Genomic DNA, 23031 nt, shown 5'->3' on the forward strand with positions numbered 1-23031 from the left:
TTGAAAAAAATAATAAAAAAAAAAACCCCAAGTTTAGCAAAGGAAATAGACATACAAATCCAGGAAGCACAGAGAGTCCCAAACAAGTTGGATCCAAGGGAAAACACACCAAGACACATCATAATTAAAATGCAAAAGATTAAAGATAAAGAGAGAATCTTAAAAGCAGCAAGAGAAAAGAGTACCTACAAAGGAGTTCTCATAAGACTACCAGCAGATTTCTCAAAAGAAACTTTGCTGGCAAGAAGGGACTGGCAAGAATTATTCAAAGTAATGAAAAGTAAGGACCTACAACCTAGATTACTCTATCCAGCAAAGCTATCATTTAGAATGGAAGGGAAGATAAAGTGCTTCCCAGACAATGTAAAGTTAAAGGAGTTCATCACCACCAAGCCCTTATTATATGAAATGTTAAAGAGACTTATTTTGGAAAAAGAAGATAATCAAAACTATGAACATTACAATAACAACAAACTCACAACTACCAACAACTGAATCTAAACAAAAACAAACTAAGCAAATAACTAGAACAGGGACAGAATCATAGATATGGAGACCATTTGGAGTGTTATCAGCTGGGAGGGGAAAGGAGGAGAATAAAGAAAAGGCATAGGGATTTAGCAGCATAATTAGGTAGGTACAGAATACATGGGGGATGTTAAGAACAGTATAGGCAATAGAGAAGCTGAAGAACTTACATGCACAACCCATGTACATGAACTAAGGTGGGGGGCAGGGGGGGAGTGGCAGGGGAATTGCTGGAGGGAAGGAGGAACTGGGCAGAGAGGGAAAAGGGGGAAAAACTGGGACAACTGTAATACCACAATCAATAAAATATACTTTAAAAAAAGAAAAAGAAATTTTAAAAAAGTCCTTGCCAATGATTTAGTAACTAAATGTCTTACGCTTGCATCTCTCTATTAACTCTCTCAATAAGCTAGTGAATCAGAAGGCTATGGTTTCACATTAGACATTCTAAAACAAAATGTCTGGCACCTCCACTGTGCCAACATAATTCTGCATTGAAGAGAGACAGCATTCATTCTGCTGAAAACACTTCAGGCTTGACAGTCATCATACTTGGCATCTCCACTGGAAAAATGTACTGGCTGCAGGTCTACTGGATATTTGGTTTCTAAAAGGTTATGAAGTCCAAGAATAACTGGTAGGTGATGCTCTGTTTTAACAATTTTTTCTAAGTTTAAGTCAATTTACTAGTTTGCTGGCACACATTTACTTAATCATATCACTTCTTCCTGAATTTATTTTATTATTTTTTAAAACAATCTTGTACTCTAAGGTAATTTTGAATAATATACAGCAGTATAAGTTATATCAACTTGAGGAATAAGAAAATTAACTTGAGCTCCACAATCATTTTAATATAGCACATCATATTTGTTTTCTAATAGGTATTACTTTTTACTTAAAAACTTCACATTTACTTTCTAAGTAACTTGTTAACACCTATAAAATACAGAATTGAGTATACTATTGAATTAACCATTCTGATTATCTACATTCTTAATTTATTTCTATTATTTGCTGAAGAAATTAATTAAGGCTGTTCTAGAAGAAAAAAGGCTTTCTAGTCATACCTAGGACATAAACTACTGAGTAAAACATTTATGGCTTATTTATAATTTTCAAAGATCTTACAATAATACTTTTACAATAGAGCTGTGAGAACTGTAGTGTTCAGACAGAATCCAAGATGGGTGAGAAGGACCCAGGGCTGAGTGTCAGAAGTCTTAATGGCATTAGGAAGGTATGAAATGTGCTGAGGAATGACATATTTATGTGGTTTCACAGTACAACTCCACAAAATACTTAATTGCAAAGGAGAAAGATGGAGAAGTCTGACATATACCATCTCAATCAAGTAATCCTCAGTAATGACACAAAGCAAAATTATATGCCACCTGAGAGGATGCAATAAGAATACATCATTATTTCTGTGATATTCTTGACAAAGATGCATAATTTGAATAATCATGAGGAAGCATACAATACCAAGCATTAAAAAAAAGCATTTCACAAAATAACTGAATTCTAATCTTCAAAAATATCAAACCCATGAATGTCCAGGAAAGGCCAAGGAACTATTTCAGAGTGAAGGAAATAATAAGACATGACAACTAAATGGACATGTAATTCTAAACCAGATCCTTATGCTATACAGGATATTATTGGGACAATTAAATAAACCTAAAGGGGATTTCTAATCCTTCTGAGGATTAGAAGGAAAAAAATCAACTGATATTATTTTTTAAAAATTGGTGGTTACATAATAGTTTATGTCCTCAAAGAACTGAATATCTAGTTGGAATAAGGAATATATATTAAACATTTAGAGAATACAAATAGGTTATACAATGCATCATTTAAAATGATTATAATTAAAGACCAGAGACAGGATGCTAAGGTCTTGATTAATCAATAAAAGTCTTTGAATCTTTTGAATCAGATCTAGTAATATAACCAGTACAAATCTATCAAACACTAGTCTATATCAATAAGCAATTATCATAGACTCAGGTATCTTATAAAACCTACTTTTGACTGTTCATTGCAGGAAGAGTGCAAACTAGACTATTGAATTGCATAATTATGTGACAGCATAGATATAAAATAACAGCATTATTTGCTGAATATTTTTTAAAGATTTTATTTATTTTTAGAGAGAGGAAAAGAGAAGAAGAGAGGGAGAGAAACAGCAATGTGTGGTTGTCTCTCATGCACCCCTACTGGGGACCTGACCTGCAACATGGCATGTGCCCTGACTGGGAATCAAACCAGTGACCCTTTGGTTCACAGACTGGCACTCAGTCCACTGAGCCACACCAGACAGGGCTGAATGAATATTTATATGAGCACCTATTTTATGACCCTGCAGCCTTATCCATCCCTATTCTCCTCTTTCTCTCCACACTCTCAAGGCTCAATGACTTTCAATTATTTAGCCATGTATTTACTCCTTTACCTTTATTTATCTGGAAATGCTATAGTTTCTGCCTGAAACACTGACCTTCCCAAAGCCCCTTTCAATTGTTACTTCTTCCCAAGAAACATTTTCTGACCCCTCCAGTCTTAGTTAGGTAACCCTGTTATGTATTTCCTCTACCAAACTATTTGTCACATACTGTTACACAACGGCAAATTTATTTATCCATATTTCCTATTAGACTACACCCATCATAAAAAAGAGTGGCTGTATCTCATTCACTGTGTCTCCTCAACAATTACACAGTGCCTAGTACAAAAAGGCATTTGTTTGGTGAATGTATGAATGAACAAAAAAACAGAAGCTGTGGGAATACATAAGACTGCTGACATATCGTATAAAGAATGAAGAGGCAGAAAAGTCAGAAAGAGAAAAGAAACTAAAGAAGAGCCTGGTGAGTAGAGTGTCCAAAAAGAGAGGTCTTGGGCGTGGACTGCCAAAAATGAAAATGCCTCATTTAGTTCAAACAAGGAAAAACTTGAAGGAATGCATTTATTTGATGTGTCAGAAGGTACTTCTTGACACTTTTGCCAAAGAGTTATCACGGAAGTGATGGGGACAGAGCCAGAGGTACAAAGTTGAAGACCAAATAGAAGTGAGAGAGTAAATGCAGTGTAAGCAGAAATATAGGCTACTATTTTACAAAGTCCTTCCAAAATGAAGGACACAAATACTTAAGGAGACAAGGCCAAGGAAAAAATTTATTTTCTTGTGTGGAAGAAAAAATTGTGTATGCTTGACAGAATAAGGAAAATATCCAGTAAGAAAAAAGCTTGAAGATCCAAAAGAGGACATACAGAATAGATTTAATTTTAAAACAATCGATTTGGCAATTGTGAAATCACAACTGAATGTCCTAGAGAATGTTTCCATGCTAACAAAGGGGTAAGGGACAACTGAATGGTGAAGAAGTTGAGATTACTATACAAATAAATATAATACAATAGTTTCCTAGGGCGTTGTTATAGGACTATACTATACTAGACTAGACAGAATTCATTTCCTAACTTTCTAAGTATAATTTCTTTTGAAATGATATATACAAAGGTATCTCCATAGAAATCATAGCTAAATACAATGTGAAAACTACTGCCATGAGGAAACAAAAACATGGAAAAAAAAAATGAAAACGGAGACTTAGAAAATATTTAGGCAAGGTAAAGTATGTCATGGAATCAAGTCCAGGAGACTGAGCGTGCCTTAGAAAAAGCTTGGGTATTTCTTCCATTGACACAAGAGACTTAAAAAATAGAAAATAAGACAAAAACAAATTTTTGAGATGAAGAGGCAAAAAACTGAGGGACTTCAGTGAAATGGCTTCAAAGTGCTCTAGAAGAGAATTCAATTATTTCTATTTGCCTGTGACTGTGCTCTGGAAGCAGACAATTACGAGGCAGGTAAGAAACTCTTCTATACCTACTTATGTTTAAAGGGCCAATTATATCATACAAGAATTAAGGAATTAAGACTGGGATAAAAGTTCTAATACTAGAAGGTGTCAATATTGTTATTAAACAAAAGTACATAATTCTCATTTGGCTTGATCAGCTAATCAAAATCATGATGTATTATATATAGCAGATGATTAATAGGTGTCTCAATTATTATTGTAATCTTTTTTGTATGAAGGGGGTTAACGGAGGAAGAAGAGAGTCACAAGATTCCTTAGAAATGTCTAGTCACTGTACAAACAATGTTACCCTTCTGTCAGAATACCAATATTGTTTACAATAAATAAGAGGTAGACAGCATGTCATAATAAATGGGCAAAAATAGTGAGAACTGGGCTTTCATTATAGATCTATCACTTATTTTCTGTCTGACTTTAGGCAAGATACCACACTAAGCCTTCTTTGGTTGGCTCATTTATAACATGGCAGTAATATCTATCTACCTTGTAGAGTTGTGAGTACTAATGATAAAATATACAATACACTTCAAACACACTGTCCTGCAAAGTGCAGGTATACACTATGATTGTTAAGCTGATGATTAATTCATTCAAAAGTAATTTACTGTGAGCCAAAGACAGAAAATTAAGTAAGACAAAAATGGTCTCTGTCCTTAAGGAGTTTTCCTGAAATGGCAGAGACAGAAAAACAAGGAAATAATTTTTAAAAATTCGAAGTGGGATGAATACTATGAAGAAAACAAACAGAAATTTGCAATAAGGAATAATGTAAAAACTACTTTAGGAGAAGACGGAGAAAGTCTCTCAGAGAGGTTTATAAGGATAAGAATGAAAAGCAACTCAGAGAGTAGAGAAAGAAGCAAGACAGTCTGAGGCAACAGCATGTGCAAAAGTCCTTAGGCAGAAAAAGACATATAGCATATCTGAATAACTGAAAGGTACACAGTGTAGCTAAAATATAGTAATCAAGGAATTCCCTTTGCTAGCATGAGATAAGGATAGTGGGGAGAAAGGAAATCATTCAGGGCCTTGGCACCTTTGATAAGGTTAAGATAACATTTATTGAATGGATGCCTGAAACAGTTCATACAAAAGGACTCAGAAGAGGAATTTCTAATGTGTTAAAAAACAATTAAGTTCTAATTATTCAAATTAGCTTACTTTTTAGGGAAGGGAAACAAAATAAAAAAATACTGTAATAATTATTATTGTCCTAGGAAGACTAAAAATATAGATGGGAGGGTAAACAAGAGCTAAACACACATGAACAACACAGTACTGCAGCTATTTCCCCAACCTAAAACATGCTGTAAGTTTACCTGTAAACTGATCATAATCTATGATTGTCTCTGTTACAGATGGAGCCACAACTGAGTAATGTGTTTTTAAACCACAGACCCAAGATTTACTCATTTCGGCAACATCAAATATTTGTATAATAAAGATATCCAAATAAACAGAAAAAAAAAAAAAAGAAGTGTTCTGTTTGGTCTGAACAGTGTTTTAAAACATTTTGAATTGGGAGAAATCAAGGTGGAGGAGTAAATGGAAGTCACACTGACCTCCTCCCGGGACCAATCTGAAATTACAACTAAATTGTGGAGAAATCACCTGGAACAAACAATTGAACAATAGCGAGAGAGGAGCCTCATTACCTCAGACAGATAGAAGAATCAACATTAGCACAACCTAACTGGTAAGGAGTGTAGTGGAGACTCGGGAAGGTGGGCGGGGCACCCACGGGTGGCAGCACCACAGGGATATTGAAACGGCCAGTTGGACCCCCCTGACAAAAGTGGGGTCTAAATCATAAGCGGGGATCTCTAGCCTGCAGCACCAGAGCCCAAAAAGTCCACAGATAACACCTAGCTGTGAAAAGTAGCAGGGTTGCTCTCTGCCAGAGATGGATGGCTGGAGATGCAAAGAGTCTTTTAAAGGGCCAATGCATAAATTTTTATTTGCAGTCATTTACCCTGGTCTCCGGCAAAGGCGGGGGCAGAGTGGGCTAGAGACATATGAGGAGAGACTGGGGAAGAAAGTTTTCGGGAGAGAACTGAGAGAGTAGCCGGCAGGATCCCAGTGCTGACTCATCCCCCATATAGCAGCAGCCAACTGGCTCAGGCAGAACACTCCCTTGAATAGCAGCAGCATCAGAGGGCCCAAAAAAACCCCACCCTCAGGAGGGACTATGCCCCACCCTGCGGTGCCTAAGCCTGACTGCTGAGTGTAGAGTGACTAGATTAACAGCTGAAGGAGACAGCCACAGACAGTAGATTCCTAGAAGTCTCAAACACACTGCCTAAAGTCACACGGAGTCAACATCTGACCTCAGAGGCAGATCCAGAAAGAAAAAAAAACCAACAGTCTCCTACCAAAGAAATTCACACCACAAAGTCAGGAGATCAAGACAGATCAACTTAAGAAACAGAAGCAAAAGAGAAGAGTCTCACAAATAATGGGAAGACAAAGAAACACCCCCCCAATCACAGGGAAAGGGGGAATCCCCAGAAAGAGAACTAAATGAAATACAGGCAAGTAAACTCTCAGATAATTGAGTTCCAAACAACGGTTCTAAGGAAACACAATGAGCTCAGTGAGCTGAGAGAATTACAAAAAACTACAGGGAAACTACAAGGAACTCACTGCAAACTATATCAGCATCAAAAAGGACACAGAAACTATCAATAAGACACAAGGGGAAATGAAGAATACAATTTCTGAATTGAAGAACACAGTAGAAGGACTCAAAAGCAGGCTAGATGAAGCAGAAGAACAAATCAGAGAGCTGGAGGATAAGGTAGAAAAAAGCTCCCCGAAAGAGCAAGAAAATGAAAAAAGACTCAAAAAGAATGAAGAGGCATTTAGGGAAATGCAAGACAACCTGAAATGTAGTATCTGTAGAACAAGGACACCAGAAGGAGAAGAAGAGGAGCAAGCAATGGAGAACCTGTTTGAAAAAGTAATGATGGAAAGCTTCTCTCATTGGAGGAGAGAAAATGTCATGTAACTTCAGGAAGCATAGAGGGTCCCATTTAAGAGGACCCCAATGAGGTCTACGCCAAGACACATCATAATTAGAATAGCAAATGTCAAAGACAAACAGAATCCTAAAGGTAGCAAGGGAGAAACGGGTAGTAATACAAGGGAGCCCCGATACAGATAGCAGCTGACTTCTCAACAGAAACACAAGCCAAAATGGAATGGCAGAAAATACTCCAAGTAAGGAAAAGCAAAGGCCTGCAACCAAGACTGCTCTACCCAGCAAGGCTCTCAATTAAAATGAAGACGAAATAAGGAGTTTCCCAGGTAAAAGAACGCTAAAAGAATACACCTCCACCAAACCAGCACTGCAAGACATGCTAAAGGGACTGCTTTAAGAAAATGAAGATAAAGTCTATGAATACCCAGTTCCTTTCACGGTCACCAATATTTGATATTACCAATATTTTTAATACTTATTCATCTGACTGTGACAATGATGTGTTATTTTGTTACTTCATTATTTGTTGAAACTAAACCTATTTTTCTATATTTCTTGCCTATTTCTATTATTTTTAAAAAGCTTTAAATGACTTTTTGGTATTCTTTATCAATTTTTTGACTAAATGTTTTTAGAAATTTTTCCCTAAATAAAACAACTACTAACTTTTTTTTTTAGCTGTGTTGCAAATACTTTCCTATACCATTACTTGTCCTTTAACTTTTTTTTTTTTTTTTGACTGAGAAAATAGCTTTATTTCCTTTGGGGGCATTGTCAGGTATCCAGTCTCAGAATTTCTGGAATTGCTTCTTGGCGCCAGCAGCCTTGGTGACCTTGAGCACATTGAAGAGCACAGTCTTGCTCAGGGGTTGACACTCACCCACTGTGACGATGTCGCTGATCTGGACATCTCTGAAGCAGGGCGACAGGTGCACTGACATGTTCTTGTGGCGCTTCTTGAAGGGGTTGTACTTTCGGATATAGTGGAGGTAGTCTCGGTGGATGACTATGGTCCTCTGCATCTTCATCTTGGTCACCACGCCAGACAAGATGCGCCCTCGGAGAGAGACATTACCAGTAAAGGGGCATTTCTTGTCAATGTAGGTGCACTCAATGGCCTCCTTGGGCATCTTGAAATCCAGATGTCCTTGTAGCATCACGGTAGCTTCTCTTTGCCAGTTTCTCCAAGCAAGACCCTCTTCTTATTTTGAAAGATGGTGGGCTGCTTTTGGTAGGCACGCTCTATCTGAATGTCTGCCATCTTCCAACTTTTTAAAATATGTATATTATTATAGTCTTAAATGTTTAATATAGTCACATCGTCAATATTTTACTTTATAGTTTCTAGGTTTGAATATTTTACTTCAGGGTAAGAAAAATATTATATTGTATTTTCTCCTAAAACTCCTTAGATTTTACATATTGATTTTTAACTCACTTGAATATTTTTTGTATAATGTGTGAAATAGGGCTCTATATTTATTTCAAATAATAATGGTCCATGCACTGTATTTGTTGAGTAAGCCTTATTTTCCCCATTGATCTGAAATATCAATTTAATCATATATTACCTGGTTAGACAGACATACACATTTGTTTCTAGAATGCTCATTTTATTTCATTGATCTACTTGATTATTTCTGTGTTGGTGTCATTTTAATTGCTGAGATGTTATAATGGATTTAAATTTTTAAATATTTTATATGAGATTTTGATATTAAATAAATAAGTAAGTAAAATCTGCATTTTAAAAAAAAAGAAAGAAAGAAGGATCTACTTTTGCACCAACATGTACGGAACTGGAGAATATTATGCTAAGTGAAATAAGCCAGTTAGTGAAAGACAAATACCATGTGATCTCACCTATAATTGGAATCTATTCAACAAAATAAACTAACAAATAAAATAAACCACAGGCATGGAAACATGGAGCAGCCTGAAAGTGACCAGAGGGAATGGGGAAGGAGGACACTGGTGGAAAGAAGGGGAAGGGACTAGACAAAGAACATGTATGAATGAGCCATGGACATGAACAACAGTTTGGGAATTGACTATGGGAGCTAGGTTGGGAGGGGGGCGGTAAATGGGTGGAGGAAGGCATAAGGGGAAAAATTGAGACAAGTGTAATAGAGTAAACATGATTTTTTTAAAAACAAAAATTAAACATTTTTATTTGAATGCCAACATTTAATAATAGGATTTTACATAAAAATCCAGATTTCTGGCATCCCTTGAATGAATCACAGGATCTGGCAACATTAAGTTCCCACAGGGAAAAGTGAAATCTGCCTCTTTTAGTGTCCTTTTCAGTCACTGCAAGTAGGATTCAGCCAATTTTGCTGACTTACATTACACTGCGTCCCTGTAGGCATCTGAGTTTCCAGTTTCTACACTAGAGGTTGGAAGATTGAGGTCTTCATTTTGAAATGAGAGAAGGGGAAAACAAAATATGAGTCTTTCATAAACTTTGCAAGAGCTTAAAAAATAGAACAGTGGTCTCAACTTTCTTGATCATAAAGATCATAACTTTCTTGATACTTCTCCAAAAGTAAATTCAATGACAAAGAAACTGCATACAATAGTCAAGGGCTGGTAAGCACCCAATCTTCCAGAGGGTGTAATAAAGACATAGTACCAAAACACTGCCTATTTTTTAAAAAAAGGTATATACTTTCACAGACCTTATAATCTGACTTTCAAAGAGTAGTCTATTTCCTTACATTATATATATATAGAAACTATATTTATAGATATAAATATATAGAAACTATATCTATGTAGGACCAAAGATTAAGAATTTGCCCAAAATCAGATAGTTAACAGCAAAATCAGAATTGGAAAGCAGTTTCTCAAAAACCAACAGTTCAATTTAATATTCACTAAGCATCTAATAGGTGTAAGGCTCCACACAAGATTATATGGATATAAATATGTACTCTTAACAATACAGTGCTTTTCCATTTTATTTTGTTAATATTTTTTATAGAATTTTAAAGAATTCAATAAAGGCCACTTTAAAAAACAAAAACTCACTTCCAATACCCAAAATAATTGAAAGGTGGCACTCAAATACATGTACTTGTATGTTCATAGTATGAGACTAGCAGCACTATTCTCAATAGTTGAAAGGTGGCAAGAACCCAAACATTCATCAGAAAATAAATGGATAAGCAAACTGTGGTATTGATAGAATGGAACAGTATTTACCCATAAGAAGTAATAAAGTACTAACAGATGCTACAACTGGATAAATCTTGAAAACATGCTAAGTAAAAGAAGCCAGACACAAAAGGTCACATACTCTTATGATTCCACTTATATAAAATATCCAGAATACAGATCAGTGGTTTGCAAGGGGTGGGGTGATAAGGAAATGGGGAACAACAGTTTATTGGGCACAGGGTTTTCTTTTGGGGTGATGTTTTTGAACTAGATAGAGGTGGTACTTACATATAACACTGTGAATTTTTCATTTTACAATAGTTAATTTATGTGGATTTCACCTCAATAAAGAAACTTCAAGGATCAATGCCTTATTTGACAAACAGGTGGATGATGCCATCTAATCCAAAACAACTGCTCTTCCTATTAGGCAGTAAAAACCTGTTTAACCTACGATAATAGATATTTATATTAAATTATCTAGGCAAATCTCACAACAACCAGGAGAAAGAAACTTATCACAGTGGGAAAAACAAAATGATCTGTTATCAAACTGAGTAGTATTTTTTTTAAGATTTTATTTTTTATTTTTTAGAGAGAAGGGTAGAAGGAAGAAGGAAAGGGAAAGAGAAACATCTATGGGTTGCATCTTACACACCCACAACTGGGGACCTGACCCTCAACCCAGGCAAAGTGCCATGACTGGGAATCAAACCTGCAAGCTTTTGGTTTGCAGACTGGCACTCAACCCACTGAGCCACACCAGCCAAGAAGACATAAATTGAGTAGTATTTGAATCCCAGCTCCACTGCTTGCTACTATGTACTCCTGGACAACTTAGTATATATATAGTCTGTTTTCCTCTGTAAAATAGGAGTTATGATGCCATCTATAGTTCATAGGGTTGTTCTGAGGATTAAATGTGAAAATACAAGAATCCAATAGCCTAGGCTTTTAGAAAGAATTAAACAAATTCTAGCTATTAATATTAATGATGTAATAGTGATTAATGTAATATTGCCAATATAATTAATTGATATTAACACCACTGGAAATTTGTAACTTGTACATCTCTCCATCACCAAAAGCTGTTTGTATATGGTAGTACTTACAAGTACATTGTTCAAATCTTAGTAAGTTCTTTTATTTAGAAAGGATTTAGGAAGTTGTGAAGCATGAGTCAAGACCAGCCATTCATATGGAAAAGTCACTGTTAATATTTTTTATTGGGTGGGACGAGTCTCAGGGGATCCCCAAGGCAGGGCAAACAGTGCTAGCCAGGTTGATGGAGTCTCAGATATGGCACCTGTTTGTCAGCTTTGTGACTCTGCCTGCCTTTCTGTCTGGGATGAAGCTGCCCCCCATCTCTTGCCTTGATGCCAGGCACTTCAGTTTCTCTCTGTATGCCACTGGTGCTTTTCAAGCTGCTACTACGTTGGTGCTGGAGCTCAGAGGGAGTAAGTCTGAGTAAGTTAGTATGTGGGTTCCTTATGAGGAACTGCCTGGGACTCCAGAAGTTTCTTCCACCAACTCAATCCCTGCTGGTTTCTGCAGTCAGAAGTTATGGGGACTTATCTTCCTGACACTGGAAGCTAGTGGGGCTGGGACACCTCACTCCTGAAACATCCCTCCCAAGTTCTAATCCACCAAACATGGACATGGGACCAGCCTATCCCACATCTGCACCTCTCCTACCAGCCTGGATAGATGTGATTTCTTTAATTCTGTAGTTGTCAGACTTCCATCCAACTTGATTTCTGATGGTTTTGAGTGATGCTTCCATAATTTAGTTGTAGTTTTGACATAGTTGTTCAAGGAGGTGAGCCACGTTTACCTATGCCATCTTGACCAGAAGTCCTATATTCCCTTTTATTTAGAATATACAGAAGACACGGTAATCCAAGGATCATACACATGACAGAATCAGACCTTTAGAGAGAAATGTGTTCTAAGTTCTGCAATGCATGATATAAATGAAAAACCTGAAGAGGACTTGGAGGGCTGCAATAAATATAAACACTGAAAATTAAAATCTGTGAGGAAAAATTAAAAGATAGTATCATAAAAGTTTCAGAGCTAGAATGTTCTGTAGAATATATATTCTTTACAAGTGTACATAGAACATCTTCTAGTATAGACTACATTTAGGACACAAAACAAGTCTTGATCAATTTAAGAAGACTGAAATCATATTAAGCTTCTTCTCTGACCATAATAGTATGAAACTAGAAATCAATCACAAGAAAAAAACTGAAGAACACACAAAGATATGGAGGCTAAATAACATGTTACTAAACAATGAAAGGATTAATGATGAGACCATAAAAGAAACAAAAAGATAACTTGAAACAAACAGGAATTAGAATACAACAACACAAAATCTATGGGCAACTGTGAAAGTAGTTCTAAGAGGAAAACTAATAGCATTACAGGCTTACCTCAAGAAACCAGAAAAATCTCAAATAAACAATCTAACTTTACACTTAAAGGGACTAAAAAAAACAAAAAGCCTAGAATAAGTAGCAAAGAGGAAATAATATAGATCAGAGCAGAAATAAATGAAACAGAGTCTTAAAAAAATCAATACAAGAGATCGAAGAAACCAAGAACTGGTTCTTTGAAAATGATACGCAAGATTGACAAACCTTTAACAGACTCATCAAGAAAAAAAGAGGAACCAAATAAATAAAATCAGAAATGAAAAAGAAGTAACTACTGACACCAGGAAATACAACGGACTGTAAGAGAATAATAGAAACCACTGTATGCCAACAAATTGGACAATCTGGATGAAATGGATAAATTCCTAGAAACATACAATCTTCCAAAACTGAATAAGGAAGAATCAGAAAATCTGAATAGACCAACTACAACAAATAAAATTGAAGCAGTAATAAAGCTCCCAACAAACAAAAGTCTTGGAATGAATGGCTTCACAGGTGAATTTTACCAAACATTCAAAGAACACCTATCCTTCTCAAAATGTTCCAAAAAATTCAAGAGGAAGGCAGACTCCCAAGCTCATTTTACAAGTTCAGCATTATCCTAATTCCAAAACCAGATAAGTTACATTACAAAAAAAAAAGAAAATTGTAGGCCAGTATTCCTGATGAACATAGACGCTAAAATCCTCAAAAAAGTATTGCCAAACTGGATCCAGCAATACATTAAAAAGATCATACAGCATGACCAAATGGGATTTATTCTGGAGGTGCAAGGTTGGTACAATAACTGCAAATCAATAAATTGTGATACACCCCATAAACAAAAATGAAGGATAAAAACCACAGGATCATGTCAATAGATGCAGAAAAAGAATTTTATAAAATCCAGCACCCATTTATGATAAAAACTCTCAGCAAAATGGGACTAGAGAGAACATACCTCAATGTAATAAAGGCCATATGTGACAAACCCACAGCCAACATCATACACAATGGACAAAACTAAAAATGTTTCCCTTAAGATCAGGAATAAGGTAGGGATGTCCACTTTTACCACTCTTTTTTGACGTAATACCGGAAGTCTGAGCCATAGCAAACAGACAAGAAGAAATAAAAAATATCCAAATTAGAAAGAAAAAAGTAAAACTCACGATCTGCAGATGATGTGATACTGTCTATAGACAACCATAAAGATCCACCAAAAACCTACTAGAACTGATATGAATTCAGTAAATTATCAGGATACAAAATAAATATCCAGAAATCAGGTGCATTTTTATGCACCAATTATGCAACTATGCAACTATCAGAAAGGGAAACTAAAAAACAATCCCATTTACAATTGCATTATGAAAAGTAAAATACATTGGAATAAATTTAACCATGGATGTAAAAGACCTGTACTTGGAAAATTATAACAAACTGAAGAAAGAAACTGAAGGAGGTACAAATAAATGAAAGCATATACCATGTTCATGGATAGGAAGAATTAGTATCATTAAAATGTCCATACTATCCAAAGTAATCTATAGATTCAATGCCAATCCTATCAAGATACAAATGATGCATTTCACAGAACTAAAACAAATATTCCAAAAAGTTTATTTGGAACCACAAAAGACCTCAATAACCACACAAATCTTAAGACACAAGAACAAAGTTGGAGGAATCACGCTACTTGATATCAAACTATACAAGGCCATAGTATCAAAACAGCATGGTACTTGGATAGATCATAGTACATTGGTACATGATTCAGATCAATAGAACAGAACAGAGAAGCCAGAAATAAATCCACACCTGTATAGTCAATCAATATTTGGTAAAGGAGGCAGAAACATACAATGAAGTAAAGGCAGTTATTTCAATAAATGGTACTGGGAAAATTGGACAGATAAATGCAAAAAAAAAAAAAAAAAGAAAGAAAGAAACTAGACCACCTGCTTTCACCACATACAAAATAAATTTAAGCTGGATTAAAGACTTAAAATTGTTAGACTCAAAACCATAAAATTCCTAGAAGAAAACTTAGGCAGTAAAATCTCTGACATTTCTCATAGCAATATTTTTTTCTAATATATCTCTTCAGGCAAGGAAACCAACAGAAAAAAATGAACAAATGGGACTACATCACATTAAAAAGCAATCATCAACAAAGGAAAAGACAACCCACTGAATGGGAGAACATATTCATCAATGATACATCTGATAAGGGGTTAGTATACAAAATTTATAAAAAACTTATAAAAACTTGTAACCCCCCCCCAAAAAAAAACCACACCAAACAATTAAAAAATGGGCAGAGGAACAGACACTTCTCCATAGAGGACATACAGATGGCCAATACACATATGAAAAGATGTTCAATGTTACTAATCATCAGAGAAATGAAAATTAAAACCGAATGAGATATTACCTCTTATCTGTCAAATGGCTATCATTAAAAAAATAAACAAACAACAAGTGTTGGCGAACAAGGATGTGGTGAAAAAGGAACCCTCATGTTCTATTGTTGATGGGAATGCAGACTGATGCAGCCACTGTGGAAAGCACTATTGAGTAATCTCAGAAATTTAGAAATGGAATTGCCTTGTAACCCAGTGATTCTACTTCAGGGAATATACCTGAAGAAACCCAAAACACTAATTCAAAAGAATATATGCACCCTGACATTTATTGCATAAATTTATAAATTATAAATTTATAATTGCCAAGATTAGGAAGCAGCCCAAGTGCACATCAGTAGATGAGCGGATAAAAAAGCTGTGGTATGTTTACACAGTGGAAAACTTCTTGGTCATAAAAAAGAAGGAAATCTTACCTTTTACAACAGCATGGAAGACCTGTAGGACATTATGCTAAGTGAAAGAAACCAATCAGAGAAAGACAAGTATCATATGATTCCACTCATGTGGAATGTAATAGACAAAAATAAACTAACAAAATAGAGACTCAAGGATATAGAGAACAGACTGACAACTGTCAGAGAGTAGGGATTTGGGGCAATGGATGAAAAAGGTGAAGAGATTAAGCAAAAAAAAAAAATTACACAAAAACCTCATAAACACAGACAACAGTACGGTGATTAGCAAAGGAAGAGGGAGGTGGGGCAAGGGACAAGAGGGTAAATGGGGGATAAATGATGATGGAAAGAGACTTGACTTGGGGTGATGAACACACAATATACACATGATGTATTACAGAACTGTACGCCTGAAACCTATATAATTTTATTAACCAATGTGACCCCAATAAATTAAATAAAAACAAAAATAATTTTAAAAGAATGTTCTAAAATATCAGGATTCCTATTTTAATATCTTTACGCTTTATTGAGTTATAAAAGTGATAAGGCAAAGGAGACAATGAAGTTACTTCAAATCCCAATTCTCAGAGATCACTGTTCTAACATTTTAATCTATTACTTACTAATCTGTTTAAAAAATAAAACTAGGATCATAATTTTCTATCTTCTTTTTTTTAAATTTAACAACTATAATGAACATTTTCTTCTATCATTAAATATTCTGATATGACTTATAATAATAGCATAGATTTCATTTATGAATATTTATTAAACAAAAATGATAACCAAGATTTCTCTAGCTTCCCTTAACCTAGAAGAGGAAAGTAACATTAAAAGGATTTTAATTAACTGAAAATATTTTAGTAATTACTATTTCATCTTAGTTAAATTTTCTCAATGAAAAAAAGGTCTTTTATATGCCTTTCATTTAACAAACTAGAAAACTGAATTTTAGAGTTCTACAACCAAGATAAGTAGCAGAGCAAGAATTTGAATCCAAATCCCTTCCAACTACAAAGCCTAGGCCTTCGACCCTAAGCATTTAATCACAAAACTATATATTATAAGATGGTTTTGTTGTGATCTTATCTAATTACATCAAGTAGTTTTATTTAGTTACTCCATTCTCAAGATAAAGCTGAAAGAAGCAAGTCTGAAGGATTCAAATTGAAATTTAATAGAAGAAATTTAGAAATAGAAGACACACTTGTTTAGAACAGTGCTTACTGTAGAGAAAATGTTACATAAATAATAGCTGTTATCACTCAGGGGAAATATCCATAACATTAAAAAAATTGTATGTTTGTTACAGTGATGTTTATAACAGTTAAAAAATAACATTCCATTATCAAAGAACTGATTTAAGTTTATTTTGTTATTTAAACCATGGAATGGTAGGGCAAAAATAGGTTTCCATTTGTGAGTATGAGAAACAGAGTTTATTATTGTATTATGATTTATTAATTATTGTATTATTTTTCATATGAATAACTGTAAACTTACTTTTGTACCACCTTGTATTTACAATCAGTAAGCAGATTATAAAACAGGAGGTACTATATAATCTCATTTATGCATAAATGTACAAATACATTTGTATACACAAAAATGTATGACTACTCATCAAAGGAATGCAAATTAAAACCACAATAACACCTCACACCTGTCAGAATGGTTATTATCAATAATTCAACAAACAAGTGAACAACAGGCAACCTTCATGCACTGTTGGTGGGAATGCAGATTTGTACAGCCACTATGGAAAACAATATGAAGGTTCCTCAAAAAATTAAAAATGGAACTATCTTATGATCCAGAGATTCCACTTCTAGAGATAGATAGATAGATAGATAGATAGATAGATAGATAGATAGATAGATATGTGTGTGTGTGAAGAAACTCAGAACACTAATTTAAAAGAATATATGCACTCTTATGTTCATTGCAGTATTATTTACAATAGTCAAATTATAGAAGCAACCCAAATGCCCATCAATAGATGAGTGGATAAGAAAAGTTGTGGTACATATATACAATGGAATATTACTCATCCATATAAAAGAACAAAATCTTGTCCTGACCAAGTGGCTCGGTTGGTTGGAGTATCATCCCATACACCAAAAGGTTGTGGGTTCAATTCCCTGTCAGGACATATACCTAGGTTGTGGGTTCAATCCCCAATGAGGGTGCGTAGTAGAAGTAACCAACAGATGTTTCTCTTTCACATCTCTCCCCTCCAACCCCCGCCTCTCTAAAATCAATAAACATATCCTCCAGTGAGGATTTAAAAATTTAAAAAAAAAGAATAAAATCTTATCATTTGCAACAGTATGTATGGACCTACAGGGTATTATGCTAAGTGAAGTAAGTCAGTCAGAAAACAACAAATATGCCCTGGTTGATGTGGCTCAGTGGATTGAGTGCCAGCCTGCAAACCAAAGGATCGCTGGTTGGATTCCCAGTCAGGGTACATGCCTGGGTTGCAGGGCAGATCCTAAGTAGGGGGTACATGAGAGGCAACTACATACTGATGTTTCTCTCCCCCCTTTCTCCTTACCTTCCTCTCTAAAAATAAATAAAATCATTAAACAAACAAAAACAAAAACTATGGTGCCGTCCCAGCAGGGGCTCACTCTCACAAAAAGAATAAAACAACAAATACCATATGGTTTCATTTATATGTGGAAAGTAAACAATATACATGAACAAACAAAACAGAAACAGACTCACAGATACAGAGAACAGACTGATGGTTGCCAGACAGGAGTGGGGCTGGGGACTGGATGAAAAAGCTAAAGGGACTGAGAAGATTGGTATTTATAAAATACTTATGGGGATGTAAAGTACAGCATAGGAAATATAGTCAATAATATTGTAGTAAGTATGTATGGTGACTGGTGAGTACTGGAAATATCAGGGGGAATACTTTGCCAAGTATACTCACATGATTGTCTAACCACTATGCTGTACACCTGAAACTAACACAAAATATTATTAAATGTAAACTGTAATTAAAAAATAAAATTAAAAAATGTATGTAGATGTGTATACATACACAGAAATGTGTGAAAGAATAATCACCAATCTATTAACAATGGTCATATATAGATATAGCAGGCTTTCTCATGTGATTTGTCCTTGTTTTGTACTTTTCCATATTTTTAAAATTCAAGGTAGGAATATATATTTCTAATAAATTAAACATAAGGCAGCATTAGTAGAGAAAAGAAGTACAAGATGAAAAAGACCAATGGAGGATAACTTCAAGGAAAAAATGAGGTTATTTCTTGAATAATTCCTTTACTTCAACCTATTTTTCTGTCATATACATCCTGTTAATCATACCCAATCCTCAATGACCTTAACCACTCACCTCTGACGTTCCTGAACCATAGCTCCTAAGGTTTTTTGGTTTTTGTTTTTATTTTTTCTGCTGCAGCTTACATTCAATGTTATTTGGTATTAGTTTCAGGTATACAGCATAGCGGTTAGACAAACATACTTTACAAAGTGTTCCTCCCACCCCACCACTATTTCCAGTACCTACCTGGCATCATACATAGCATTGCTTCCAAGTTTTTATGGAGAAAAACACACAGTTGAGTACCACTACGAAATCATGATCTTCCTCAAAGTAGTTCAGGGAACTATTTTTTCTATTAAGTGTTCTTCCTCAACTCCACCCCCACCCCCACCCCCGACACTTCTCACAACAGTTCTCTTAAAGCCACTACCCTGTATCTAACAGGCTTGGCAAATGACTGACTGTTTATTTCTCCAGAGATAACACACGCATGGATTTTCCACCCATCCCTTCCCAGATACAAATTATCCTTACTTCTATCTCTTTAGACTCAAGTAAAGAAGTAACCCGGTGTACTAGACACCCTTTTCTTCTGTGCTCCTCCAAAACTTTCTTTTCAGTCCTTTATCTTCACCTCCCTCATGCTACAAGATTCCTATTCCTATTGCATCTTCCTAGTTTCCACCTCCTGTTCCCTTCACAACCACACTTAGTACAACAGAAGTTGTCCTTGTTGGTTGCTGCCACTTCCTCTGTTCACATTTATTACTCAACCAACTACTACTTGGGGTCTGTTCCACTACTTCATTAAAATTTCTGTTACCAATAAACTCCTAATTGATTTACTTGCAGCTTTTGACACTAGTGAGTACTGCTTTCTGGAAAACTCCTCTCTTCATTATCTTCTGTTTGTTTATTTTTTTCTTCCCTCAATGACTCCTCTTTAGTCTACTCCTTTTTGCATACCCATTAAATATTTTGATTTTTTTCCCCCAGGGAAATGATTCCTCAACCTTCTTTCTCATTCTTCTCTCCTGACTGTTAATTTCAACTTCAACCATAACTCCAATGATATCCACAAGTTGATGACAATCAATGTTTGCTTCTAGTTCCAGATTTATAGGTATAAATACCTACTCGGTATCTCCATTTGGATCCTTATATAGACATTTCATCCTTAATATGTCCAAAACCAATCTTGATTACTCACTCAAAATCAGAGTCTTTGCCATCTCATTAAATGAGAACTCCATTCTTCCAGTTGCTCAATTAAAAAATTTTGGTATCATTTTTCACACATCTTTTTCTCTCACATTTCACATCCAATCCATAAGCAAATCCTGTCTGCTCTTCCTACAAGGTATATCCAGAATTCTACCACTTCTTGTTACATCCACTACCACCATCCGGGTCTGTCTCACCTGGATTAGTGCAATTGCCTCTTGACTGATTTACTATATCATTACTGTGGTTTATTATCTTCACTGTAACCTGAATAATCCATTTAAAACCTAATTCAGATGACATCATTCCTGAGCTCCCATCTCAGAGTACTACCCAAAGTCCTTATGTGACTTAAGCACCCTAACACCTCTCTCACTTTATCTACCATAACTCTCCTCCTTACACACTCTGCTCTAGCCATTCTAGTCTCCTTACTGTTTCTTGCACATGCCAAGCACCTTCCCAATCTCAAGTCTTCTGTACTTACCATTCCTCCATCTAGAAAATTCTTTCCCTAGATAACCCCACAGCTTACTCCCTTGGTTCCTTCAGGTCTCTGTACAAATAAGGCACTGCTTCTTTGAAGTACTCTGACTATCCTATATAAAATTGCATTCCCTATCACTTTCTTACCTTTTCCTAACCCTGCTTTGTTTTTTTCACTCCCTGAAATTTTTTTTTTTTACTTAGATATAATTTATATAACATAAAGGTAACCCTTTTTAACTGGAAAGGGTTTAAATTCAGTGGTTTGAGTATATTCACAAAACTTTGCAGTCGTCACTACTATCTAATTCCAGAACATTTTTATAACCACCCTTCCAAAAAAACCATACCAATTAGCAGCCATACTTGACTCCCTCATCCCTTAAGGCCCTGGGAACCACCCATTTACTTTCTGTCTCTATGGATTAGCTATTCTCACCCTCTGATATTTGATAATTATTTGTCTTTTCCCAACCACCAGAATATAAACTGGTGAGGGCAGGGATTTAAGTTTTCTTTATTTCTGTATTCTCAGGATCTAGATTAGTGCCTGGTGCATACCAGATGCTCACTATTCCACAATCATCTTCATTTCAATATACAACAAACTGAACTCATTATCTTCTGCTGCCTTATTTTTAGCATGAAACAATTTTATTATTTTTTTAAAGATTTTATTTATTTATTTTTAGAGAGGGAAAGGGAGGGAGAAGGAGAGGGAAATATAAGTGGGTGGTGCCTCTTACGTGCCCCCTACTGGGGACCTGGCCCACAACCCAGGCATGTGCTCTGACTGGGAGTTGAACCAGTGACCCTTTGGTTCCCAGGCCTGCACTCAATCCACTGAGCCACACCAGCCAGGGCAAAACAATCATTTTAAAGTAGCACTTACAAATTGTGTGTCTGCTCTGTTAACAATGCTGAGCCTCTTTATACTTTAAGCACTGGGAACACAATATATTGAACAAATGATAAGTGGTCACCTTTGCAAATATCTTAATATTCAGTGTATTAATAACAAATTTATGTTTAGATATTAAGTTAACTAAATACCATTATAGCAACAAATCATAAATTCCACCCCTCCATCCCTACTTTCCCCCTGGCTTTTTCCTAACACCTTCTTCACTAGACAGCAGTGGTTAAGTCTAGCAAGAGTAAGCCTCATTTACCTATTCTCTGTTAACTGTAAGTCCAAGACCTACTTTAGAATACCTTGGAGGAAAATTAACTTAGACATACCAGAGTAGTCCCCCTGCCCCGAGGCTAGAAATGGTAGCAAAAAAATCTAATAGCCAAAGCTAATCTCCAAGGTTTCTGTTTTTAACTATTAGCATCAATGCCCCCTAGTATATAAAGAAAGCATGAGACATTGTAATAACTGTATAAAATACTATTTGTTGACTATATATAATATTTCTATCATTTTGATTCAGCTTTTTGTGATACCTGAGGTTCTCTGCTCTGCTATTACTAATTCAGGCTCTTATATCCCTGAGCTACTAATTCAGGGTCCTATCATAACTAGCCCTCATATGGTTTATCACAATCTTTCATGGTTATACCTTTTCCTTCCTTTCCCAATTTCTAGCTCTATGATCCAGCCATACTGAATTTCTTTCAATTCTCCAACATACTACACTCTTGCTCACCTCCAAATCTTCGAACATATTTTCCCCTCTGCCTGGAACATTATTCCTCCAGTGCAGCCCTTTCACCTTTACCTGACTAATTTTTATGATTTCAGGACTGAGTTTGGATGTCACCTTCTATCAAAAGCACTCTGATTCCCTGGCATGTCAGCACCTTCCTTTATCCTACCTCATCAATTTGTATTACCCTTTTCAGAACCCTTAGCATGATATTGTCAATTGATTTACTGGTCTGTTTCCCCAAGGTGGGTAAGGAATTACATTTTTGTCTTTTACCACTTTATCTACAGTTAGTAGATAAATGATCTTGGTTAAGGTTTAAAAAGAAAGGAATAATCAGAAGTTAGAATATGTACTTAAAAAGAAAGCCTCACCTCTTCTACTGATTAACAGTATCAACTTGGGCAAGACTCTTAATCATTTTGGGGTTTTGATTATATTATCGATAAGATGGGGATAAGTATACCTCCCAGGTATCAAAAAGATTAAGTGAACTAATATATATCAAAGTGCTCTACAAGGTAGTATGCAAAGAATAATATACTATTCATGTAAGGT

The 23031-nt window shown here is 35.5% G+C and overlaps 1 protein-coding gene and 1 pseudogene across 5 annotated transcripts in view; both read right to left on the reverse strand.

Moving 5' to 3' along the window:
* Positions 1–23031, reverse strand: part of NFAT5 (nuclear factor of activated T cells 5) — a 121121-nt gene that overhangs the window by 79634 nt on the left and 18456 nt on the right. The window lies entirely within an intron of this gene.
* LOC129075234 (40S ribosomal protein S11-like) lies at positions 8112–9093 on the reverse strand (annotated as a pseudogene).

This window comes from Pteronotus mesoamericanus, unplaced genomic scaffold (assembly GCF_021234165.1).
Source record: "Pteronotus mesoamericanus isolate MK-2021 breed Mesoamerican mustached bat unplaced genomic scaffold, CSHL_Meso_final contig_52, whole genome shotgun sequence".
In the NCBI taxonomy this organism is placed as follows: domain Eukaryota; kingdom Metazoa; phylum Chordata; class Mammalia; order Chiroptera; family Mormoopidae; genus Pteronotus; species Pteronotus mesoamericanus.